The sequence below is a fragment of the Eptesicus fuscus genome, chromosome 8 (genome assembly GCF_027574615.1).
Source record: "Eptesicus fuscus isolate TK198812 chromosome 8, DD_ASM_mEF_20220401, whole genome shotgun sequence".
Taxonomy (NCBI): domain Eukaryota; kingdom Metazoa; phylum Chordata; class Mammalia; order Chiroptera; family Vespertilionidae; genus Eptesicus; species Eptesicus fuscus.
In genome coordinates, this window is record NC_072480.1 from 27053827 (window position 1) to 27080400 (window position 26574).

The 26574-nt window shown below is 35.9% G+C and overlaps 1 long non-coding RNA gene across 1 annotated transcript; it reads right to left on the reverse strand.

Annotated features, from left to right (window-relative positions):
- LOC129150115 (uncharacterized) lies at positions 1 to 26237 on the reverse strand. Its single transcript, XR_008556844.1, has 3 exons — positions 26202 to 26237; positions 25119 to 25224; positions 1 to 40 (listed from the first exon to the last, which is right to left on the reverse strand). It is a non-coding gene; the product is annotated as an uncharacterized LOC129150115 (long non-coding RNA).
- Positions 26238 to 26574: the final 337 nt, after the last annotated feature.

Below are 26574 nucleotides of genomic sequence, written 5' to 3' on the forward strand. Positions count from 1 at the left end.
CTGAAATTGGTCTTGGTTTGAGTGGCTTTCTTTGAAAGATCTGAGACAAATAGGTTTGAATAAAAATTAAATGTTACTTGAATATAAACTAATGTATTGCTAAGCTAATGTTTATATTACTTTAGGGAAAATAGTTCTATTGAAGAATTTATACTCATTTGTAAAATTAATAACCATATTTCACTAATAACGAAGATAGAAAAGTTTTCATTCTCTATTCAAACCCTGGCTTTGCTACTTACTAGTTATTGACCAGATATTTATCAGTTCACACTAGTTATTTCATTTCAGCTAAACTATATCAACTGTATAAGTTGGCTTTCTTTTTTATCAAGTGGGTAGCAAGAATTGCCATTTTCATTATTGTTTATGTTAATATCCATACTTTATAGATGAGAAATCTAAGTCAGGATTAGAGGTTAAATAACTTCCCCAAGATCACATAGCTAGCAAGTTGTAGACACATATTTGGACTGAGGCAGTATCTCCAGAGTCCCTGTGCATACCACTATGGCAAGGGGAGAAATATGCCAGGGAAACTGGGAAAGAGCATCATCATGGTAGACAGTAAGATGGAATATTTAACATTTCTAGACTCACTTCCAAGATTAAATTTACCATACTGTGTTTATAAATAGAACAACAAACACCTAGTATAGTCTGTTATCACCATAGCAAGATTATGAAAGTGATTTTGAAGAAAAAATTTAATATATGTAGCATGGGTCTGTAACACTAAAATACATATTAGAAATTATCAATTCATACAACAAAAGGATCAAAGGGCAAAGATTTTGAAGACAATATTTATTTCCTTAGTTCTCAGTTATAACTGCCTTAGGTTGGAAGAAGCAAGAAAATCCATGTGGATCAACTCCAGCTACCACTGTTCCACATACACCTTTTTAAGGTAACTGTTCAGAGGCAGGCATTTACGTAGTGGTTCTTTCCATCAGATGAGTCAATGTCTTCTGTACAAGGTGCTTCATGTCTCTCATTATAAAGACAGTTTAAAAAGTTGTTTTTCTTAAATTATTGCTTATTGTACATATTTTCAGATAATTAATGTTCAAAACATTATGAAAATGCTACTTCTGGAAACAGCACATTTTAATGTATAACATAATCCTTTCCATTCTTGAAGTCACAGAACACTAAAAAAAGAAATCAAATTACTGACTTTTTTGAGTAGTGTTAAGTCAATATAAAAAAATGGGACTCAGAATCTAAATATATTTACACAGTAGAGTTTTGATCCATTAGTATTTCTGTTCCTGATCCTACTATTATTGGATGCCATGACCTTTTTTATTTTCTATGCACCACATGCATTGTATTTAATATACTATGACTTAATTTGGAATTCACTTAATCATACAATTAGCTGTATAGATGAATATGTTTGGCCTGCCTTTTTCCCCAAAAATGATTCTAAGAGATTTACACATTAAAAGCAAATTAAATGTCCTTGAGGAAGGTTCTGGAACTGGGCATTAGTAAACATTGTAAAAATAATAATTTCTTCATCAGTATGGGGAATCAGTTTCAAAAAGCCTGAAGAATATAAATTAAATGCTCTCTGTGAGAAATGGAAAAGGTTAAAATTTATCATTTTAACTGATAGGTTTTCTGGTGGAAAATATGTAATGCAAAAACTTCCAAATATAGTTTTAATTTTACAGTCTTCCCAAAATAAAACTTTCTCAGGGGAAAATAATTTAATTATATGATACTATTGATCAGGGGTCCTCAAACTTTTTAAACAGGGGGCCAGTTCACTGTCCCTCAGACCGTTGGAGGGCCGGACTATAGTTTAAAAAAAAATATGAACAAATTCCTATGCACACTGCACATATCTTATTTTGAAGTAAAAAACCAAAACGGCAAAAACACCCGCATGTGGCCCGCGTTTGAGGACGCCTGCTATTGATATTATATTTATTTGTCCTTAATGAGGTATATTTTGAGTTTAAAAAACATTAAATGAAAAATGTTAGTGCCTTTTTTCTTTTATATGTAGTGCAACCTGTGAGTTGTAAGTTTAACTCTTTTATGCTTGATGTGGTGAATCTTGTGCTTGGATTAGGTTTGAGACTGTTTCATGGATGCAAGGAATAGAATTAACTTTAATTACAACTTAAAACATCAAGGTCTTCTCAGTCATATGAAATTAGATTTAAAAACAAACAAACAAACTTCTATTGCTCTTAACTTCCAGCTTTTCTCCATTTGTTGAGCAGTGATGTAAGAAAAAGTTCGAGGTCAACATCACTCTCCTAGTTTGATTAGAAAAAAGAAAAATAGAAAAGTATGATACCATGATGAGAATTTTTTTCTTAGGCTCCAACCTTGGTCTGATGAATGCCATGCCAAAGATTGCTCCTGTCATAATGAAGCTCTGACATGATTCCCTTCACTTAAGCAGAAATGAGAATGGTCCTCACCCCACTACTAAATATCAAATTATAGATTATCAATAGACAACAGGAGTCAGAGAATTGGTATATTGCATGGACATTGTTGTTGAAAGTTTGTTTCTCTTGTCACCTAGTTTCTTAATATAGAGGCCAAAAAGCCCATAAGAAGGCCCACAAACTGTTTCTAGCACAGAGAAAGAGCACCAAATTCCGGAAAATAATTATTGAAGGGAGCATGACCTTCAGGGACATTAATGTAAAAGCCGTGGTTTTGTTTCAACAAAGAAGAACTTGCATAAGTGATCACAAAGGGAACTTGTAATACTTGGAGGAGGAGTCTAGACCTCAGGATGGAAAGAAGGAACCAAGAACATAGAATTCCTTTCATATGGGGTCTATATTTATAACCAAACTAGAGGCCCGGTGCACGAAATTCGTGCACAGAGGGGAGTTGTCCCTCAGCCCAGCCTGTACCCTCTCCAATCTGGGACATCCCTCTCACAATCCAGGACTGCTGGCTCCCAACTGCTTGCCTGCCTGCCTTCCTGATTGCCCCTAAACGCTTCTGCCTGCCAGCCTGATCACCCCCTAACCACTCCGCTGACAGCCTGTTTGCTCCCAACTTCCCTCCTCTGCTGGCCTGGTCACCCCTAACTGCCCTCTCCTGCAGGGATGATCACCTCCAACTGCCCTCCCTTGCAGGCCTGGTCCTTATCAACAGCCCTTCCTTGCAGGCCTGGTGCCTCCCAACTGCCATCTCCTGCTGGCCATCTTGTGGTGGCCATCTTGTGTTCACATGGGGGCAAGATCTTTGACCACATGGGGGCAGCTATATTGTGTGTTGCAGTGATGATCAATCTGCATATTACTCTTTTATTAGATAGGATAGAGGCCTGGTACAGGGGTGGGGGCCAGCTGGTTTGCCCTGAAGGGCGTCCTGGATCAGGTGGGGTTTCCCTTGGGATGTGGGGCGGCCTGAGCGAGGGGCCTGTGGTGGTTTGCAGGCCGGCCATGCCCCCTGGTAACCCAAGCAGAGGCCCTGGTATCTGGAATTTATTTTCCTTCTACAGTTGAAACTTTGTAGCCTGGAGCGAAGCCAAGCCAAGCCTGGGGCTCCCTCCGAGGCCCGCAGCCATTTCGGTTGGGGTTATAATTGAAACTTTGTTGCCTTAAGTGGGTGGGCCCTGCCAGGGTGTGCAGAAAGCTTTGCTTCCCCTGTTGCTGGCAGCAACTCTGGCCTGCTCTCTCAAGCTCCATTCTGCCGCCATTTGTTTGAATTTGTTTACCTTCTATAATTGAAACTTTGTAGCTTGAGTGGAGGCTTAGGGCTGGCAAGGGCAGGCGGAAAGCTTGGCTTCCTCTGTTACCTAGGAAACCTTGCTCTCTGTGGCTGTAGCCATCTCGGTTTGGGTTAATTTGCATGCTCACTCTGATTGGATGGTGGGTGTGGCTTGTGGGTGTGTCGGAGGTATGGTCAATTTGCATATTTGTCTATTATTATATAGGATGGAGTTGTGGGATTCTTTTTTAAAGGTGAAAGAAGAATTGGAGGCTTGATTTTTTTTTCCCAAATGAATTTTTGTTCATATGAGTGGGAGAGAGATTTGAAAGAGTACATACTTGATTTTGATAGCAGCCCAAAAACCCCAGCACTAAGGATGATCAGAAAGTACTGAAGGAAAGGTTGGGCTGGACAGACTGTGATTAAATATACAGATAAATCCTCAGGAGGGAAATTCCCAGTCTGTACTTGTGGAACTTCAATACCTGTTTTAAACCACATTCCTCTTCTCCCCCACATTTTTTTATCTAGTTTTCTATACCTTCTGTGATACCACAACATTTAAAATAAATGGACTCCATTTATTAAAATATCAAATGGAGCACTTAAAACTAATATTTTTCTAATCTTACTTTTAATTTTAGATTTGTTTTCCAAATATAGCCATAATGTAAAATATTAACTAGGCTATTACTAACTAACTGGATCATCTTGGAAACTTTTAACCTCTCTGAATTTCTCATTTGTAAAATGGGGATAATCATACATGAAAATGCTGTTGAGAGGATTAAATGCCATGATGCATGTAAATTGGTAATTAGCCAGCAATACATAAATGATAATTATTATCATTAATGGTAAAGTTCTGTCTAGTCTTTTGGTTTTTGCATTTCTTTACTTCTGCAACTTGCTAGGAAACCCAAGATATAAGATCAGTTTTAGTGATATTTTGAGCTTATAAACTTGATACAGCCCATTTTCCTAGTTATCTTGGAAAATTGGCACTGTTGTGGTCCTTTGTTGTGGAGCCAGTTTATTTTATCCCAGTGCCGGAGAAGAGAGGATCGAGGTCAATAATGTCTTCTTAATGCCCTCAAGCTATTCACCATAATGAGCAATTAATTTCCACTTTTGGGTGTTTTCATATTAAGTCTCCACTGGACATGAAAATAGCCTAAACCATTAACTTGAAATATTAGCTACTAAAATGTCTAAATAAATCAACATAGATGATCTCCTCTTATAAATTTATATTTATAATTTTTATTTTAATAGAGATTAAAGTGGCTTTATTGATACCATTGAAGTAGTTTTTGCTGTTGTGAGAGATTATCTTTAAGATACTTAAGTACAGTTATGCTGAACACATTTTAGCTGACTAGCTTTTATGCATCGTCTACTAAAGGCAAAATTAATCACATGTTCTGTTCGCAGTACTGCTCATCCTTTGTTCACACAACCATTTTTAAAGTTCTGTTTTAGTACTACCGTGTCCATTTAACTCAGTTGGTTGGCGCATGCTGCTAATGAAGCCGAGTGATATCCCTTTTCAGGCCAATTAGTTTTACTTCATCCACAGACCATAACCCTAACCTAAGGCAAATTGTACTAAAATTGAATACCCTCCATTACAAAGCAGCTAGCACAGAGAAAATGTGATGTTTTTATCACAATTGGAAAAACAATTTGGGGTGTAAGTCTATAGAATTCAAGTCACTATATTCTTACATAAACAGTACATTATTATTTTTTTCAATTACCTTTACCTGTATATGTTCTTACTTTTTTTCTAAGATTCTTTTGAAACAAATTAGTTTATTGAGTTTTAAATCCTTTTGTTGTTTTTTAACCCTTGAATGTATATCTGAATCACAAAGAGACAAATTGGTGGTTCTTTTTATGGGTATTCTATCTGGATGTAGAGTTACAATCTTGCAAAAAATAGTTTCAACTTACATTGTATCCTCCATGGGTCCACAAATAAAATATTTAAACTTTTAGGTCAGTTTCTGTTTTACTATTGTGTCATTGAAGACCTCTTTTTCATAGCAGTGGCAGGAGTTAGGTTTATGATTTTCATAGAGGTGTTGAGCCTTTGAACTGCACATATACCTCTTACCATTACCTAAAAATGTGGCTAAACATTTTAAAATAGCTTATAAATCATTACAATTAACATTGTTCAAACTGTCCATCCAAAGCAACTGGCTTGACATGCCATCTGTTATTTTTTCCTTTAAAAGCTTCTAGTCTGTTTGTCTAAGACAGCCATTTAACATTTAAAATGATGTTCCTTTTAAGGAGTGTGATGGGCTGATGAAGACAAGCTTTTGCTTTAATTATCAACAATTTCTGTGATGTGATATAATTTTTGCAGTACTCATGGCCCTTTACAAATCAAAAGGAATTTGACTAAAACAGTAATTAATGTCAAATGACTAGTCACAAAAGGCCCTATTTAATTAAAAGGTTCTAATCTTTGATTAAACCTCATCACACATTCTCCTGATGGTAAACTGTTGTCTGAAAAAAGAATGTAATTGGGTACATAGTTTATTGTCTCTCTAAAGCAGCATCTTCAAATGATTATGGTCTGCTTAAAAGTTTAAAATGATTATGGTCTGCTTAAAAGTTAAAAATCATTCTTAAGTCATATTTTTGTATTGATTGTTTTTCTATTTTTTTCACTATAATTAAAAGCTTTGTTTTTCATTAAGTAATATACTCACTAAAAAATAGAAAGGGTCAAATAAATGTACCTATAATTTATTAAAAATCTGTTAATAAGGATATTTTGGAACAACTATATTTTTGAAGTTGAAATTAAAGAGATTAATCTTATTCTTATAAAACCAATAGAAAAGCTGTGAGAACAACGCAGTGTTTGGTCAAATCACTATGACAATTTTTTTTTGGTTAATATTTAGAAATATTTCAAATTCTAAATGATTAAAAAATTTCTACATCTTTTTTATATTTCTCATGTTCTAAGGCATATTGTCTGTTATTGCATATTGAAATCACTAATTGTTAATTCAGTTTTCTTCTATATATTTTTTTCTATTGCACTTATTTTGTGATTATAGTTTATATTTATTTATGGTTTTTCTAAGTTTGAACATAGATAAAGTATTATTTTAATTAAGTAATTAAAATAATTATAATACTAAATGGACTGAAAGACAAAAACTTATTGGCTTATTCTGGGAGGTAATTATTGTCATGTTTTTTTTATCTATTTCAATGACAAGAAACAAAACCATATTCAGGCCAATAACGTGTTCATTTAAGATTTATGATAGGTTCACAAATTCATTTGTAATACAGTGAGTGTTTTATTGTCACTGTTCAATTCATATTGTCATTGTGTTTATCTATATCCAACCCACTTTTTGGCAATATTATGTACCATTCTAATCTAACTTGTGTCATTCTGTTTCTATTTTTCCAAATGAATGAATAAATTAAGAAAAGCTAAGGCAATGGAGAGCAAAGCCATTCACTCTATGCCTACTACTGCCCTATGTATGGCATTTAATGTATACCATTTCATTTAACCTACCAACCAAATCATTCACCATTTACTAGTATACTTTAAATTTAAAATATCCTTTCATATATTTAGCAATTGGACTGTGTGCAAAAGTAGAAGAATATGTAAACCTTTTTCATTATATTAAAACCATATGAAATTAACTAAAACTTTAATAGCAAGCTGGTGTGCTTATGACAATTTGGTATCTCATAAATTATTTTTAATCCTAAGATCAAGCTAATGACCAAAGGAATGAAAGTGTTTTCTGGGTGACTTCATCTTAAAGTAGAATTAAGTCCTTGATTAATTATCATAATACATCTTAAACTATAACATCAAGTCATTTATATGTATGTCATATGAGTGAAGCACTTTGCTAAAATTTGTGAATCTGACACTTGAGTAAAATATGGAATTAATTTTATGTGGATAATTGGAACAATAAAGCAAGTTAAAATATATCATAAAGTGATTCCAAAATTAATCCTGTCAAGTATTTAACATACAGAGTCAAAATTGATAATTTTCTACCTAAATAAAAGTATAAACATGAATTCTTACTGAATTTTGATGACTCTCTTTGAAAACTTAACAGACTTTAATTCTTTTATACACAATAATATGGTAAATTCTCTAATTCTGGAGACAATTTCTGTGATAAGATGTATAAAGGAAAAATTCCACTAGATCAGTTGAACAGCAATGAGGACTTTAGTAATGACTATTGCAATAGGGGAGAAAAATTAACCTGAATTTCATTGAAACAAAAGGCAGGAGACTTTTTAAACCCTGGGGTGTGCTAGTACAAAATTACTAGAGGGCATTAGTGAGGAGATTTGTTCAATGTGGTTATCTGTATTTGCTAATTGTCACTTATGCAAGATAGGTTCTGAACTCCCTCAGAAACTGGGAGATGGGCCCCATCTTTCTAGATGATTACATTTCGAAGAGATGACTCCCAGGTCCTTGAGGAAGCTATTCCTCGGTGGAGAAGATTACATCTCTAAGTTGGCAGAAAAAGAATTTACAGTTGCAAGTTTCCTCAAGTAAATTCTCTAAGAAAACAGAGGTTAGGGGCCTAGAATCAGTAAAAAGCCTTTCTGAACATTAGTCAAGCTGAGGGGAATGTTAAGACCGCCTTGTCAGATGAAGTTTCACAAAAAGAACATTTTGTGAAGAGGTGTGTCATGATACGAACAATAGTTTGTTAACTTCTCTACTGCTGACTTTGAATTCCAATGAGTCCCTCTTCATTATTAATGCATCTTAAACAACAGGATTTTAAAAATATGACACAAACACTGAACTGGCGCATGTATTGTAATAACTTGTCAAAGACACTTTAATGTACATAACACCCACCAAAATTAGACCTTTTCTATCATGTCCAATTTATACTTGAGGAAATAGATGTATAGAAATGTTTAAGTATCTTGCCCAAGTTCCCAAACATTTAGCATTTACATGAGCTGGTAACACAAACCCAGGTAATACAAGTATCAAATGCAATTCTGGGCTTAATTGTAAAAGCATCATTCAAATGATGGACTTAGCATAGACTATGAAAAGCATAGAAGAGATCTAAATTTGCATGTAGAGTTTTACTTTGTATTAATTTTACATGTTGCTTTAGGCCAGGTCATATAACTTTTCTTTATAAGATGAAAATAGATAATGATGAAGATAAGATGATGATGATGATGATGATGATGATGATGACGATGATAAAACCTGAACTTTTTTCGTCGGTTAAAAGTTATACACTTCCTGGGGTAGATGATTTACATTCAATAGCTGATTTAACATTGAAATATCATCATAAGCTATTTTCTCCAATGATGTTGATTTAAGATATTTCATGAGATCAATGCCATTTACTTTTATTTTAAATCATAATAATACACTCATGAAATATTTATTGGGTATTCATTACTTGTGAAGATTTGGATCACGGCTTTTGCATCTTTAAGGCCAGTAACTACATACAGAGCACACAGACAGAATAAGAAAATAGCCTACAGTGACACAGCAAGTAAATGTGGAAGCAGGATTTGGACTGAAGAAATCTAGCTTTGTAACTTCACTCTGAAATGCAAAGTTCAGCTGCCTTGTCAAGTATTCCCAGTTTTTCATTATTAATACATATTAAAGAAAAATAAAATAGATTCAAAAGACCATGAATGCTTTGGTTACACTAACTGAATCATAGTCAGGCCTATCTCTGCCATCTATAGATACTATCTAATAGCTCTGTGACCCTGGGAAAGTTATTTGATCTCTGTGATGCTTAGTTTTTTATTTGAAACAGGAGAATAATTTCTGACATACATGTTTCGGAAGGGTATTTATTGCATAATTAAAATAAAATAAATACAGTGTTTTATAAATTGCAAGATGGTATACAAGTTCTATTTAAGTATCTAAATAACTTAGACAACTAGATCCAGAAAATTGCAACTGAACCCCACATTTTCTTTTGGAGAAGAAATGCTTTATTTTGGCTATAAAAAGTTAATAAGTGCACTTAAATATATTTAATTTAAATTAAACCACCTGTTTTTGAACCCTTTAAAGTTTTGCTACATTTATATTATATTTTTAAACTTAATATATTATTATTTAATTTAATAACTTTACTGGTATATAAGCAAACATATTATTTAGACTGCTTTTCTACTTTATCAAGATATTCAGTCTTACATAGATCAAAATTTTAATAAACAAAAAACAAACTTTCTAAAAATCAAGCATATAATTGATTTTTAGAAATGCTTCCCTTTGTAAACAAAAATGTAAATTGCTAATAATCAAATTATAAGCTTTCATTTGTTACTTTGGCAATGAAGAAAAATATTTTATAATATCCCTAATGGAACAATATGCAGAAATAGACAGTGAATACATTGTGGTGAGGTTCTAATCTGGTCCTGCTTTATTTCTATAAATTGTATTTTGACAGTTTCAGATATAAAAAGTAATTTCAAGAATAGTGAAAAATTACCATGTGTCCTTTATTCAGCAGACCTAGGTTTCTCAGTCAAGTCCTTTGTCATAAAAGTTTCAACTCGGAATCACCATTGCACCCAGTTCTTTGTTGCAGTCATTTAATTTGGAAGAGTCCTTCCGTTTTTCCTTGACTTCCTACAATTTAACATGTTTGACTATACTAGTAAATCAAACATTTTTTAGAATGCCCTTATATCATTTCTTATTGCTGCTATAACAAATTACCATAAACTAAGTGGCTGAAAGCAACACAAATTTAGTGTTTTACAGTTCTGGAGGCCAGAACCCAATGGGTCTCACTGCATTAAAATCAAGGTGCCAACCAGACTGTAGTTCTTCCTGAAGACTCTAAGAGAGAATCTGTTTCCTTTCCCTTTTGAGCTAGAAGCCACTCTCATTCCGTGGCCTGTGGTCCCTTCCCTTCCCTTGGTGTAGTGTGAAACAGTGCTCTTGTCATCTCAAGCTTCTTGAGTGTAGCCAACCCTCCCTTCGCTGCCGGACTGCTGTACCCTCACAAGGCAGCACTGACTGGAGTCTGCTTAGCCCAACACTGCCGACCTCATTCGAGTTTCCTAATGAATTTTTGACAATGGAAGCCAGGAAGGAAAGAAGGAAAATGGAAGATAAAGGGAGGAAAGTGATAAATTATGTTTAAAGAAAAGAGAAGGATGGGGGAAGAGGAACGGGAATAGTCTGCGTTTGTGAGAGCAATTTGTAAATGTCTATTAATTCTTATGTTTTACTTAGAAATAACTTCAAACATACAGAGCACTTGCAACAATAAAAATGGTACAAAGAACACCTATAAGATCTTTACAAGATTTAACTTTTGTAAACACTTTGTCATATTTGCTTTCTCTTTCTCTCTCTCTCATTTCTCTTTATAGCACTTGTGTACATTCACATGCTCCGTAAAAGCATATATGTATAGATATACATATGAAACCATTCATATGCTCAAACAGGGTTTTTTTTCTGAATAATTTGAAAGTAAATTTTATATACCATTAGAGGCCTGGTTCAAGAAATTCGTTCACTGGGTGGGGGGTGGGGGGCTGTCCCTCAGGCTGGCTTGTGTCCTCTTGCAGTCCAGGAGCTCTCAGGGGATGTCTGACTGCTGGCTGTGCCTAAGCTGGCAGTCTGACATCCTTAGCGCTGCCGTGGAGGCGGGAGAGGCTCCCGCCACCACCACTGCATTCGCCAGCCGTGAGTCTGCCTGCTGGTTGAGCGGCGTTCCGCCTGTGGAAGTGCACTGACCACCAGGAGGCAGCTCCTGCATTGAGCACCTGCCCCCTGGTGGTCAGTGCGCATCATGGCAACTGGTTATTCTGCTGTTTGGTCGATTTGCATATTAGCTTTTTATTATATAGGACTAGGGGCCCAGTGCACAAATTCGTGCACCTGAAAGGAATTATGGGCCACAAGGCTGTGGTGGGCACAGGGGTGGGTCTCGGCCCATCCTCCACGCCCTTGCTGGCCCCTCCCGCCATGGGCCCTGGTCCCCTGTCTGCCGGCAGCCCTGCTCCTGCTGCCACTGCTCCCATATGCTGACAGCACCGGCCCTGCTCGCACCCGCTGACGGCATGGAGCAATTGGGGCCAGTGCAAGCAGTGGGTGTGAGTGGGGCCAGCACCATCAGCAGGTGCGAGCAGCAGCTCCGGCTCCAGAAGCAGGTGCAAGTGTCAGGCGGGAGCAAAGAATTTTCAGTAACCGCCAGAGGCTCACCCCGATGACAGTGACCGGCACCCCGCTGTGGTCTGGTGCTCCTGCTCACCTGCTCCACCATCCCACTGTGGCCGATGCCCACCATGTTCCGCGCTTGGCTACCTGCTGCCCATGCCGGCCGTGTTCCGCGTGTGCCCCCTGGTGATCGGTGCATGTCATAGCGACTGATTGTTCAGTTGTTCCACCGTTTGGTCAATTTGCATATTAGCCTTTTATTATATAGGATGGCTATTTACTTCTAAATAGTTTGCTGTATATTTCTCATAAAGAACATTGCCGTACATAATTCCAGCACAGTTATTGACATAAAAAAGTAACAGTGATACTTTTTCTCTAATAACTATGTGTATTTTAATGTTTTTACTTTGTCCAATTATGTACTTTTATAGCATTTTTAAAATTCAGCACAGAATTCTGTCCAGGATCAAGTATTACACTTAATTGTTATATAATTGTCTTTTAATCTGAAGTATTTCCAAAGTCTTTCTTTGTCTTTTATGACATGGACATTTATAAAGAATATAGTTTCCTTAGCCTTTAGTAGAATATAGCTAATTGCTATTAAAATATTCATTTCTTTTGATATAGCTAGTTAATTTCTCATAAATTAATTTTACGTGAAAAAATGTCCACACATATATAAAAGTATGTTAATAACTGTGTCAGCTTCAACACTTTAAAAATAAAACATCAGAACAGATCAATATACCTATTAAAAGTGAATTCGTTATATATGTGATTATTTGTCTACACCATAAAATCTTACATATTTGTTCAAAAGCATAATGTTCTAGTATGGAAAGATGCGCTTAATTTATTAATACTAGGAGAAAAATAAATTATATTAAGTGTGATTAGAACTCCAATCGCATACATTCATACCTTACCTATAATGGTATACCTACCAATGTGATAGAGTATTGCTGCATCTATGACTGGACCACATTTTGAAAATTTTATATTAATATTATCTTGTACTAAATATTATTTCATAACAAACACAAATTTAGAATTTTATTCAAGTTATATTTAATAATAATCTAAATAATTAAAACCTCTCATATTAAAAAAATTAGAAATTTAATTATTTAGTAGTTTTCCCACATTAGATTTCCCACTTAAGAATTTTAGTGACTCTAAAAATATTATTATAGCCTCAAGTAGTTTATTCAATGTAAGATTTCTAATAGAAAATTCTCTTTACAAACCACTAGTGGTTTGAAATATGTATGATTATTAGTAACTAATTTAACTGACAATTTTTGGTAATATGTTTAGCATGTAGTCAAATTACATGTTGCAGCCAAATGTGTATGTATCAGATAACTATCTAAATAATGTGCAGAGGTTATTTTTTGAATCAACTTGTAGGTACTCAGCAGAAAAATCCCCACATAAAAATGCCCTCTATATATTCAACAAGCATGTCAGTTTCCCTCCAAAATCATGCCAGAGGCAGCAGAATATTGCTGCTAATTGGTATGTTTTTCTTCTAGAAGTGAAAATTCTAACCTTTTACTTGACAGATGTTTTGGTAAAATGCCATGTAACATTTTGAGAGCTTATCTGTGCTCTTTACAGTTGTGTTTATGCTGCCACACATTCAGGAGCAAACAAATGGAAAAGCAAACAAAACCAAAACTTGACCTTGTTAGCTATTTACACGTAAACATATAAATCAAAGCCAGGTTAAGTTCAACTATGTAGAATAATGGATTAATGAAACAAAATTTTAAAATTGTACATTTCTAAACATTTGGAACATTTGATAAGAAATTAAATGGCATGTAGGGTGGTCAAGAGGTAGTAATTATCCTATCTAATAAAAATGTAATATGCAAATTAACCATCACTCCATCACAAAGATGGAAGCCCCCATAGTGGCCAGGGCAGGATGCTGGCAACATTGCCCCAGCGTCCCGCACCTCGGCCGCGCGGAGAGATGGAGGGGCCTCTGGGGGTGATGCGAGCCCAGCATTCCGTGCCCCAGCCAAGCGGAGGGAGGGGCCTCTGGACAGAGGCTGGGGTGTGGGACACTGGCATTGCAGTCTGGGCTGAGGGACCACCCGCCCCCACCCCTCCACCTCACCTCTTGGGCATGAATTTCGTGCACCGGGCCTCTAGTAAATAAATAAATACAATTATTATATTTAAAGACAAATTTATACTTCTCACTATGTCCATTTTTGTCATAATTTATAGTATTTTGACTAATAGTATAAAAATAGTGATGACAATTGTTTTTGTAGAGTTAACAAAACCCATCTCATATGTCATCTGGTCCCCACAAATTTGGGAGGAAGGATCATCAGATATTTTATTAGAATTTTTGAGATGATAAAATTTAGTCTCTGGAAAGGCAACTAACTTGCCTACTGAACCAAATGAAACCAAGGTCTTTCAATAACATTTTCACATCATTAATAGTACACCCTATCCTGAACAGCCCACCACTGCCCCACAAGACTGTAAGAAACTTTTAGGCACAATTAAGACTGTCAGTGAACCCATGTATTTTATTATATACTGTGATTATATTTATGAATGTTTTGTTGAATACATTCATTGTTGCTTTTGTTGAAAATGCTCACTAAGTCCATATAAACCAATGAGTTTTGTTTAGTTCATAGGTATTTAAAACCCATTGGAATGAATAATAAGTGTATTCAATTGTATAGAAATGTAGACAACTATGAGTTTCAATTAGTCAATCTATACTTTTATAAGAAAAACAGTATTTTACTAATATGGTACTAATCTAATTGATTCACTAAGGAAACCTTTCAGGTATTGGACTTTACATATACTATATAATAGAGAGGTAATATGCAAATTGACCATTACTCCAACACACAAGATGGCCGTCCCCATGTGGTCAAAATGGCTGTCCCTATGTGGACACAAGATGGCCACCACAAGATGTCCTGCAGGGAGGGCAGTTGTGAGTGATCAGGCCAGCAAGGGAGGGCAGTTAGGGGTGACCGGGCCTGCAGGGGAGGACAGTTAGGTGTGACCAGGCCTGCAGGAGAGGGCATTTGGGAGGGACAAGGCCTGCAGGGAAGGGCAGTTGGGGGGCCAGCCAAGCCTGCAGGGGAGGGCAGTTGGGAGGGACAAGGCCTGCAGGGGAAGGCAGTTGGGGGGGACCAGGCCTGCAGGGAAGGGCAGTTAGGGGTGATGGGGCCAGCAGGGGAGTGCAATTGGGGAGTACCTACAGAGGAGGGCAGTTGGGGGTGACCAGGCTGGCAGGTGAGGGCAGTTGGGGGTGATCAGGCTGGCAGGCAGAAGTGGTTAGGGGCAATCAGGCAGTCAGGCAGGTGAGCGGTTGGGAGCCAGCTGTCCTGGATTTTGAGAGGGATTGGGCCTAAATGGGCAGTAGGACATCCCTCTAGGGGTCCCAGATTGGAGAGGGTGCAGGCTGGGCTGAGGGACACCCCCCCCCCCACCGTGCAAAAATTTTGTGCACAAAGTCTCTAGTTCAACAATATTGAAACAGAAATTTAGTATGCCTTATTTAAAGATTTAAGTCATATAAATAAAAGTGGGATGTACCAATAATTTTTTTAATTTGAGATGTCACGTTATGGCATACCAAGTCAATAGATTCTTATTTCATTTACCTATATAATGGGTATAGTGAGCATTTCCTATCTTAAGCATTGACTGGCTTCCCAACAATGCAATAGAAAGGAAAAAAAAAAGAGAATGTTAGTCATGGACCTACAGCAAGGATGCTGCTATTCTATTTGAAGGATAAAGTATGTACGATGAATGTATCACTGGAAAAAAGAGAAAGCATTTATAAGTAACCAATTGTTTCTTATTGAACTCTAGAGTTTTGAAAAACTGAGTAATTTCTCTTAAAAAAAAAGACTTATTTATGGGGAAGTAGCACAGAAGCAAAATTAATATGCTTACATGAGAAATAGTGAAGTGATTAAAATTAACTTATTGGTAAGGGGAAATAGTGTTCTTAGGTTATTTATGTTTTCTTTAACATAAATTATTATGTGCTCATAATAGAAAATTTATAAAATCGAAGATATTAAAAGTCATCTATCACTCATTCATAAGTGTTTATGGTTTATCCTTATAAATGCTTGATGCTTATTTGGCCACTCAATTTTTATGTATAAATGTGTATACACAAGTTTATAAAAAGTTCTAATATTGTATACTCTGCTTTTATTAAATGATGTTTAATGTAAATTTTAAGCATTGTTCCATTTTGTTAATTTTTGTGAATAGAATGCTAACATATAGCTAGCTGTTCTACAATGTATTTACCCAATCCCTTTGTGGCAGGCCGAATGCTCCCTGAAGAAATGTCCATACCCTAATCTCTGTAATCTGCAAATATGTTACAGTTCATTGAAAAAGTCACTTCTTGGTGTAAATAAGGTTAAATAATTTAATTTAGGGAGATTGTCTGAGCTGTCTGATTGGACCGCATCTAATAACATAAACCCATAAAAGCAGAGAATTTTACCCAGCTGGAGGTAAAAGAGATGCAGCAGAAGGAAAAGTCAGAGAGATTCAAAGTTTGAGAAGTCTGCTTTGCTAGTTTTGAAAGGGGGAGGAGTACATAATAGGTCCAAGGTACCAGTTGGAAGATGGCAGGACAACTTAAAAAGGAATGTAAATAGCCTTAAGGAGCTGAGAAAATCTGGCTGACAAAGAGCAAAGAAATGAGACCTCATTCCTATAGTCACAGAGTGAATTTGACCAACAATCTTGGGTCATGGACAAAAGTCTGTTTTGGTCTTCCCTTTTCACTATAATAATTCCAAAACCTAAAATGTACATTTCATTTGCTGAGTGAATTAATGACTAAATGGATGAATCATATTTCTGCTTTATTAATTGATTTTTAATATCAATTGTAAAGGTGTTTTTTTTTTTCTTGAGAGATAATTCTAATTTTCTTGATGTGTAGGAGCTAGAAGTTGTATATTAAATATATACTATTGTTGCGGGGCATTTATACAATGGAATACTATGCAGCTATAAAAAGAGGGATCTCTTACCCTTTGGGACAGCATGGATGGACCTGGAGAATATTATGCTCAGTGAAATAAGGCAATCTGAGAAAATATCACATGATTTCACTTATTTGTGGAATCTAATGAACAAAATGAATTGACCAATACAATAAAACCCAAAGCATGGAGGCTTGGAACAGACTGATAAGCCTGTGGTGGTGGTGGGTGGGGGGGGGCGGGGAGAAAGACGAGAAGAGATAAACAGAAGAAATTATATACCTATAGGCATAGCCCATGGACACGGGCAACAGGGTGGTGAAGATCTGGGGGTGGTGGTGGGTAAGGGCTGGGTTGAGGGGAGTAAAGGGGTAGTAAATGGGAGACATCTGTAATACTATCAATAATGAAAAAATATACAAATAAATATATAATATTGTTTGGATGAGACATTTAGAAGAGAAATCTATTTGATAGGAGAATGGAAATGCACCAAAGTGAGTTACCAGAAATAAAAAATTAATTCAGTAAAATCAGAAAAATATTATATTGTTTAGTGAATCATAAAAAAAGAAGAAACATAGGAAGAAAAAACAGGCAGAACTGTGGAAATTGCCCATTTATTCTCGTGCAGGGGTGGACAAAACAAAGAATGCCAAAGGACTTTGAGTACATGGGGTCAAGGTTGTATTAAAACTGAAGCACCACTCCTCATTCCAGAGAGGACTGTAGAATGATTTTGTTCAATAAGTAAAGTCACAAAGAAAGAAATGTATATTATTTATAAAAACCTTAAATTGAGTCCAAATGCTGAAGAGCAGCTGAGATACTGTAGAACCCGGGCTTCTTCCATGGTTTGCCTACAAGTCAAGTAATGAACTTTTCATGCTGTCTTGCTCTTCTCAGCAGCTTGCTCCATAAAAATGTCACTTATCCTAGAAATGGTAGATGCCCACTCTTTTGCTGACCAGTGGGTTTGAGACTTGGGTAAATGTAGCAGGTTGCAGTTTATCTTGCTCTCTCTGCTCACAGGTGCAGCCCACCCACAGCAGCACTAGGGAGCATAATTGGGAATTAACGGAACAGTAATTGTTTCACTATCCTTGAAATTCAAAAATCAAGGAACTATTTCTTTCTTTTTTTAAAATATATTTTATTTATTTTTTACAGAGAGGAAGAGAGAGGGATAGAGAGTTAGAAACATCGATGAGAGAGAAACATCGATCAGCTGCCTCCTGCACACCCCCTACTGAGGATGTGCCCACAACCAAGGTACATGCCCTTGACCGGAATCGAACCTGGGACCCTTGAGTCCGCAAGCCGACGCTCTATCCACTGAGCCAAACTGGTTTCGGCAAGGAACTATTTCTGTGTTGGTTTTTACTTTTTGCCTGGTAGTCAATGAAGCCATTTTAATTAATAAATAAACCAGGGACTTTTTTTTTTTTACCCTCAAAACCTTTTTTCCTATATTTTTATGGTCATAGATTTTCCTCATTTTTCCCATTTATTTTGCCCTCTCTTTTATAGTTTCTGTTTTATTATTTATTATTGTGTTCTCTTAACAGACATTCTGTACCTGTCATTATATTTATTTTTCTTTGATTTTATTTATCTCTTCATTGGCCCCTATTCTCTGAGTTATAGAAAAAATAGTTGAACTATTTCCATACATTTCACTAAGTTTTCTGCAATATTCTTTCTGCTATTGACTGCACCTACTGTTGTTTCACATTCCACAATCATGACTTTTAAAATTCTACATGATTTCCCATTCGGGGCCACCTCTTCAAGTTTCTTGGATTCACTACCTCCAAAAATATTTTTGAGCATACGAACTGGAATTTTGGAAAGACTTTCTTCTACTTCTGCATTAATTCCACTTCACAAGAGAATACATGTTTTGATTCCTCAGTGTGACCCTGAAACTCTCACTGCAGAACCTATTTTTTCAGAATGATCCATGTACCCTGTTCATCTTCACAGGGGGAGGTCACTGGAGGTAAAGACACTTTCTTTGAGAGATTGTACAGATTTTGATCAGATTCAGATTAAAGTAAAGGCTCTGTCACTTGGTGCAATTCCAAAAACAACTGATAAAACAAAATATGCAACTCCTTTCTCCCCACGATCCCACTCTTTTGACTTCACTAGGGTACATGATATTTCTCCAGGTTTCTTACATTTATTTACAGGGAAGTGGCTCTGGGGAGTTAAGATTTGAAAAGTGTCCTTCAATCTGGTTCCATCTCAACCATATCTATAAAACACCATTAGTTATTCAAATATGCCATTTGCACACTATTTGTCTTTATTTTTCTAGTGATATTGTTAATAACAATATAGTAACGTTTGAGGCAAGAGAGGGAGGGGTAAGTGATATCTGCACATGTCACCAATTCACTTTCACACTAGGACAATGTTTTAGAGTGATTAACTGTAGACACTTTTTTCTTCTTTTAATGTTTGCATGCATTTAAAACCAAGTACTTTGGTTTGCCTTTCTTAAAGGTTTTTATTCTTAACTAAACATCTTGGAGTGATACTCTATGCTGCCCCAAATGCTCAGGGTTCTTGTAATCTGGAGTTCATGAGGCACCAGCAACACTATGAGCTGTTTCTTCTTAAATGCTCCCTTAAGATAATGTAATCTTTTAAATTTACTTTCTTATAAGCACATGTATTAGAAATAAGTTTCAAAACATTCAGTAGATATTGGCAGTGTCCATGGCTCAAGAATCTACCATTTTTTTTGGAAATTGTTTAATTTATACTTCTTGAAATGGCTGAGCCATAAAATAAACTTTTAAACCCTCACCATTTTTATGCCCTTTGCCAACTGTTCTTGCCTGTTCACATCAGCAGAGCCCTTTACCTCTAACTAGACAGAATTATATGTCCATCTTTCAGCAGTCAGTGAAAAAGATCTCTATATCTCAATGGACTTATTGCCGCTAAACCTGAACAGTACAGTGGAAAGCCTGCTCCTTCGGCAATCTTTTACTTCCCTGCTGCTCATGAGATTCACTTGTATCACAATAGTTACAATCAATTACACTTCCCACTGCAAATCAAGCTTCTGCTCAAAGCACAGGAGGGTTTTCTTTTTCTTTTTAAAAAACATATTTTTCAATTATTAAATTATAGCTTATATATTGCAGTGCATCAAGCAAATTCATCTCACATCTCTTAAAATTTAACACTACCAGAGCAAAGCTGATTTTAGATAATTTTCCAAACAGTTACTTCAATGTTTGTACACAATGGGTATGCTAATCAGTATGTACAATTCCCACAAATGTTCATGAAAGTATTTGTACAAATGGAATTTGTAGATTACCATCAAATTTATTGGAAAGGGTTTCTGTAGCATTCAGCAGATTCTTGAAAGGATCCTTGTCACAAGAGCTTAATTAACTCAGTTCCTTATTGATATACCTTCAGAATATTGTTAATTTATGTTTGTATAAATGGGCAAACAGTGCAATACATATTAAATTATTTTCTAGGTTTTTCTCTGATTCCTATGCCCCAAACAAACCATTTAGAAGGGAAAAATAGATCATCTCAACTCATCTAGTTATTATAGCCAATATGTTTCAGAATTTAAGATGTGATTTTCTAAGATGAGTTGGCCAATATTTAAATAAGCACTCAAGCTTATGGATTATTTTTGTGTAGTGTTATGCTTATGGTTATCATATATCAAACATACTACAATGATTTTGGCGAGAAACAAATATAATCATTTACTACTAGAGAAGTATTTCTTTAAAATTCTTCAATGTTTAATTAAAATATTATAAATCATCTATCCCTATTTTAGAATTTGCAATTTGTAAATGACTGTGGCCTTTTTTCTGCATATTCTGCTCTCATCTTTCCTGGAACAGGTGACACTGACTCAGAAAGCTGTGGATACGCTAAGAATCTGAGGTTAGAAATCAGGTTTCAGGAGCTACACAGATCATTCTGGCTTCGGTAATTTTAAAAATGATCCATTCCAGTGATTCCTTCTATTTAACATTTTCCTTGATTTCAGAAACATCACTTGAGTAAAAACAGAAATAATTTTATTGGATGTGTACTTGTTTAGATATGTATGGGAGGGGAAAACTAAACAAAGTTGCTTTACCTAAAACAAACGTGTGCTATATCCAGGGTGACAGACAGTACTGTGTAACAGTGCTTGGTTTTCAACTGAACTGCTCCGGATTTTTAAAGATAAGAGGAAATAATATGCCTCGCTCACTGAAAAGAGGGATTTACATAAGTAGGACATAATTATCCAAGTAAGACCTTGTGGCTGAGGCTTGGGATGGTTAATGATTATGATGATAATTAAAATGCAGAGAATTTGTAGAGCAGTTATTTCTTTCTGAATTGCTCAGTGTACTTCCTGTATATCCTTTTCATTGATCTCTGTGCAAAAGCTACATAACAGGAAGTTTTAACTGCCTCAGAATAATGGAAAGAAATGTGTGATCTGTTATAACCAGAAGTGATTATAAGCTGTCGGGTTTTTCCTCACCTGAAAGATAGGACCTCCAGTGACACAGCTTTTTGAAATATAATTTCAGGTCAACATTGCAAAACTGACTCTGAGGAAAGAGTGCCACCTACTGAATCAAATTTCCTGGGATCTCTCCAATGGCTAGTCTCTCAGTTTTAGAATTGTCCTAACATGGGCACTATAAGAAACTATGGGATTGCTGCACCATGCATGAAATACTTATTTTTGTTTCCAACTTCTGCTCTGCCACTTTGTTTTAGCGATCTAGCAGTCACACCTATAAATTAATTATTTCACTCACAAGCTTTTCATTTGTTTTAAAAAGTAGTATGCAAGTTAAACAAACTTAATTGTCTTATGAAGGAAATTTCTAAAATGAATGTTTCTGTTTACTATGAAAGTGACCACAAGGAGGAGCTAGCATGTAACTTCTTACGGGGCAGAAGAGTGGAGGTTTCATAATTAATTGAACCCTTTTATTTCTAGCTAACTCAGAAAAAGACATAAATATGTCACTTGGAATTTATAAAGTTTAAGATAAGTTTCTCATTTTGCACAGTAATCCAACTCCTCTTTAACATATGCTAATATATTTATCATTCGATATAATGTGACAGATTCATTTTTGCTCTGACAATTTTTGTTTTGATATGTTCTCTCTCTCTCTCTGAAGTAAGAGTTTGCACACAAGTATACAAACACACAATTTATTTAAACCACACCAAGTATCCTTCAATTGTCAAAATTGAGATATGCAAATCTTAAATTAACTTTTAAATATGTCTCATACTTTAAAATAATTGTCTTGAAATATGTCACTGTTCCATTTAGAAATTCAGTTCATTTATTGTGTGAGTTGCAGATTAATAGAAGTTGCCTGTTTTTGTAGGGTTATTCCTGTAACTTTATTTTTGACTGTTCATTGGGAACACACGCCCTATGCATGGAAGGAGAGCATGTACATATGTATATGTTATCAAATTGTAACATAACATATACATGAATATAGAAAAATTAAAATGTATTTAATATTTCTTGACAAATATTTTCTAATAGCAAGATTTAATAATTTAAATAAAATTAGTAAAATAATATTCTATTAAAATAGTGATTATTTTTGGAGATATTTTACACTTTTTCTATTTTGTTGTAATATAGGAGTTCTCAAAAACCTTTAAATTTATAAACATTTCCCCTGGAACTTAAAAGTGTTAATTAATTTGTGTTGCTTTATTAGAATTCATTTTTATCATAAAGACAAAAGGTATGTTTTAGTAATTATTCAATTAGAAGTGTGAATTTGTTATTTGTTATAAAGTTCATTTTTTATTTCACATCAGCAAGTAGACAGTAGTGGTGTGTTAGAGGTGAGCTACTGAAATCTGTAAAAGACAATGAAAAGTAGGAGAACTAGCTGCAAATGAAATCCTATCATACACTTGAGGATTTAAATATGATGTGGAAACTTTTGGTACTTATTATATTTAAAACAGCTTAGTTATTAAATTTATCTTTAAAAATTATCTGTTAAAAATATGAAATCATGTAATAAAATAATGGTAAAAATGATGGAGAAGGAAAGAATGAAGAATTTTCTATTCATAGAAACAGTGGCTGTGTTTAAATAGCATCAAAAATCTCTTAAGAATTGCATTTGGTTGAACTCCAGAACATGGCAAGCAGGACAAGTTTTAGAAAAATATTATAACTGCTGCCATTATAGCTCTAAGCATAAACTCTCTGAACTATAACTGCAGCTAGTGAATATGAATTTAAAATAATCTATCAGAGACTAAGTTAAATAACTTCAATAACATAAGATTTCATTTGAAAGGCATCTTTAAGATTATTCCTTAATAATATTAATTCAATTATTGATTCAGTGTAGCAATATTAATCAGTTTTTATCAGTCTATAAAAATAGGCATTAATACTTCTGTTTGAAACTATTTCAATAACCAATTTATTTTAAAACTCACTTAGACAGCATAATATTTTATTAACTAAAATTTTTAGGTTCATAGAAATCTTTCCAAATAATTTTTCTCAGTGAGTGTGTATACTTATATATCTTTATTAAACCATACAAGATCTTTAGCTATTCAATATATGTGTAAATAAAAAGGAATAACACATTTTGATTTAATGTTAAGACTAATATTTATAATAATAAATCATGATTATGAACCAGTTTCTTCTTGAGAAATGTGAGGTTGTAGGTATCATTAGCTATGAAAAGCACTACATTCTTCTATATTCCTTAACTAGATCTTACTATTATATGTCCATAGCCTATGTACTACAGTACAAAAACCAATAGGATTTTTGAACTGTTTGACCATATTTACATCATTTCTGTTTTGAAAAAATGACCTCAATATTTTATGCATAGTCTAAAAGAAACACCTCAATAACTATGTTGTAAACAGAAAAAAATATATAGTTGGTGAAAAGAGGTAGAATTTATGAGATGGTTAGAAATTAGGACTGATTATAATTTTAAAAATTGTGTCTGGTTAAAGGGAAGCCGAAGAATTAGAAGTATTAGTTGATTCCATTTCCTTTAAGAATAAAATAAGGATGAGACATAATGATAAAAATAAATTATTTTGGGTATACTAGTATGTTAGTCTTTAACAACAGAACTCAATACTACAGATTATATAAAATGTAAGTCAGTTATCTGCTACAGTTCTATTTTACTCCTTGGGCAGAAGCCCTGTGGTATGCAACATAAGCGTGGTAGTTCTCTTTCTATACACTAGAGGGAGGTGTGACATAATTACTCTGGAAGGGAGGTGGGCAGATTCATGTCTAGGAGGATATGTTTCCTATCACTGGCCTCAGAAACCTTGTCTCTCCCCTTATTTGCACAAGAGAACAGATAATTAAGGCTGATCAATAAACCATATTACCCTTTCCTTGGAATTTTTTTGTTCTCTTGTTTTTGATTTCTCCTAAACCTCATGTAAACATATTTTATGACTTTCCTTGAATTAGTATGCAATGCAAAAAAGCCATAGATTTGTTGTATTAAAAAAGTAATGATTAATAAGTGAGTGTATAATCACTACTCTTTATTTAAGTTAACTGCAACTTTTAAAGCTTCAAAGCCTCACCTTTCAAGGTATATAAGTTGGGACAGAGGTACCAACATCAAAGAGATGTAAAGATCAGGTTTCACAGGAAGCATGGTTAAACACCCACTGAGCACAAAACAATCCAGATTTCTACAAAGCTCTAGCTCCCTTGGTTAGCAAAGGTATAGGCATGGCAAACTACTTATTAGAGAAAATACAAAGCCATTTTAGGATTTGGAGGTCTGGCTGTTAAAAGCTCCTCCTTAAAACTTTCAGCTGTTAAAAATAGTCTCTTAAAAGAATGGTGAATTTTGGATACAGATCTGATTGCAAATTCAGACTGTAGGTTTATATCATTGAATTCACTGGGGAATAAATAACTTTTCTTTTTTAAACCTGAGTGTTCAAGCAATTACCCAAACAGTAATCATCAGAACTTTCTTGTAAGTCTGGATTTGATTTTCTTTGAATCTTGAATGATTCATGTTACAGACTTGTACTTTAGTCATTCACAATTTATAAATGGCAACTTAACTTTAGTATTTATGAATTGCGATCAATACGATAGCAATCAAAACACTCACCTTTTCTATTTCAATACTTCAATTTCTTTTTTCTTCTTAACTCTTTCCAAGAACTGCTGGATCACTAGCAAACCAGTCCTCACTTGTGCGTGTTTGTGATAATAGTCTGGGAAGAAAGAGTCTCTGAGATTAGGCATTGAAGCTGGAGAAGAAAATGAATCAGGAGCCTCTTTCCCTCTCTCTTTCTTTCTCTCTTTCCAGCCCCTCCCCCTAAACCTCCTGTGTGTGCCTGTGCACGTGTGGTCCTGGTGATGGTGGTGTTATTTACAAATCAGGAGTCTCAACAGATCCCCCATTGATCTGCCTTCATGTTTATGACTCAGCTTCTATGCATAAGAGTTTTGGCAAATGTGGTTATTAACACTGAAATTTGGTCTTAAGGAGATAAAATTCAAATTGCCTTATGGGACTTTAATAGCAAGCTTGAGGCTAACAAAACATACAACCTACTGCCTGTCCGTGGGCGCGTGTCCGCTCTACCTTGAATCTGGACTGAGAGGGGGTGACTGGAAAAGGTAGAGCCCTAAACATTATTTAGCCAGATTTGGGTTAACAAGCCACAAAGCTTGAATTGACAGCGAGGCTTTCTCCTTCAAGGAGAGACTCCTTTTTCTCAGGGGAGAGGCGACCTCACTTTCACTGGGCTCCTACTAGTCTTCTGAAACACTTTCGTAATCAAGGGACTTTGCTTGCATGGGTGCCTGGGGACAGCTGATTTTTCTCAGAGGATAAAGTTACACATTGATTGCTGTTGCTCGTGGTGTGTTTGCAGCAGCGCTGGCAGAAGCGGGCGCGCGAGCGCCCTCACATTCACACACACTCACTGAAATACACATCATACCCCCCAGAAACACACACACACACACACACACACACACACACACACACACACACACACACACACACATCCCTCTGCACCTCATTCAGACGGGTTCACACGCAGCCAGAGATCCACGCCTCCCTTGCTATGGGTGTGTCCGTGGTGCCAGTGTGTGCATGTGGTGTGTGTGTGTGTGTGTGTGTGTGTGTGTGTGTGTGTGTGTGCGTGCGTGTGCAGAAACCCACCAGGAAGACCGCAGCTACCTTATTTTTGCAAGCAAGCCGCGATCCGGGTTCCTGTATACATCCCGCTGCCTAACTTTTTTCCCCCCCTGTGACTTCTCTCTTTTCCAGGGGAAGACGGCGAAGGACCTTCCCCCGCAGTCCAATACTTGGGGACCCGGCGGCGAGGCTGGGGCGCCACCGCCACAGCGGAGCGCAGGGCTGGGCTAGCCCCGCCGGTCTCCCTTCTAACTGATCTAATCAATGACTCCGAGGCGCTGGGGTTCCTGGCTCCGCCCCCCGCCAGTCTCCTCTCCGCCTCCCATTGGGCGCGGGCCTAGGGGGCGGGGCTTTGCTCCTCGCGCGGATTGGCTGGCAGGGAATCAGTATCAATGTTTAAGCGGCGGCGTGAGGT